This window comes from Miniopterus natalensis, chromosome 13 (assembly GCF_054644295.1).
Source record: "Miniopterus natalensis isolate mMinNat1 chromosome 13, mMinNat1.hap1, whole genome shotgun sequence".
NCBI lineage: Eukaryota > Metazoa > Chordata > Mammalia > Chiroptera > Miniopteridae > Miniopterus > Miniopterus natalensis.
In genome coordinates this window covers 22,608,913-22,610,247 of record NC_142093.1, presented here as the reverse complement: position 1 = coordinate 22,610,247, position 1,335 = coordinate 22,608,913, and positions in this window count along the sequence as shown.

The window sequence follows — 1,335 nt, the reverse complement described above, 5'->3', positions numbered from 1 at the left end:
TAGAAGAGGAGAAGAGCACAATGACACGTCCACAATTAATAATCAAAGATTTTTCACATCAACTCATGCTGGGTCCTACAGACCAGATAATACAGGTGCATTAAGCCCTTGGGAAACTGTTTAGGAGAGCGGTCACAATGAGCTCAACTAACAATGATTTTTTAAAAATATAAGAACAAATTGCAAGTGGAAATGAGACCCTGGCTTCAAGGAGGTAGAAAGCCTCCATAGCTTTCACCTGGCTCTCCACCTGCAGCAACTTAATATGAGTTCTCTTTTCAGATTCAACCTTTTTATCTGCTCAGAATTTTGGCCATCACATTCTAGAGTTAGTTTTACCATGCTGGTTGAATCCCGATGTAAAAAATGACATTCACTCTGGTTTTTAAATTGCCCTGAGTTTTATGTAGCACACAGGCTCAGAATTCTGCATATGATTGTGTGGTGCCGTGTACACCTTTCCTGAGTGTATGCTGGGCACAATTACCTCTGAGAAAAGTTGGCTTGGGATATGTAAACTAGAATGGAAGACAACATGGAAAGTCTTGGAGTGGGATGGCTGCTCCACTACTCGCGGAATCCCAAGATATTTGCCCTCAATTAGGAATTGGCATTGCTTGAATCAAGTGCCCACAGTGACCCATTTCAACTTAAATGGTAAGATTAAGACTGAGTATATACCTGAAAAAAATGAGTACTTATGTTACCAAAAAGATAGTTAAGAGAATACTCATAGCAAATTTAATCCTAATAGTACCAAATTTGAAACAACTCAGATGTCTATCAACAGTAGAGTGGGTAAGTAAAATGTGGTATCGTCACACAGTGTAATATCACATAGCAATGAGAAAGAAACTACCGATAAACCCAACAACGTCTTGTTGAATGAAAGAAGCCAGATACACAAGAGTACATACAATATGTATGACTCCATCTATGTGAAGGTCAGGAACAGGCAAAACGAATCTTTTGTGATGGAGGTTACCTTTCGGTGATTGTGGGGTAATATTGACTGGAAGGGTACATGCGGGAACCTTTCGTGGTGCTGAATTATAAATATTGCCTTTTTGAAAAGTGATTTGGAAATGGAATACATTTAAAATAGCCAAACATTCCGTTGAAATGTGTGGTTTCACATTTCAAAAAGGATTTCACTGTGGCCATGTGAGCATAGACTCTGAGAGAAGTCCAATATTTGTATTAATTTCCATTCAGTCATTAGCCTCCAGAATTCTACAGTATGTAGCATTCATAAATAGATTGTTGTTGAATGAACAAACGAATGAATGAATTCTTTTTCAATTATTTATGACTTGATATTGAAACAAGTCGTTT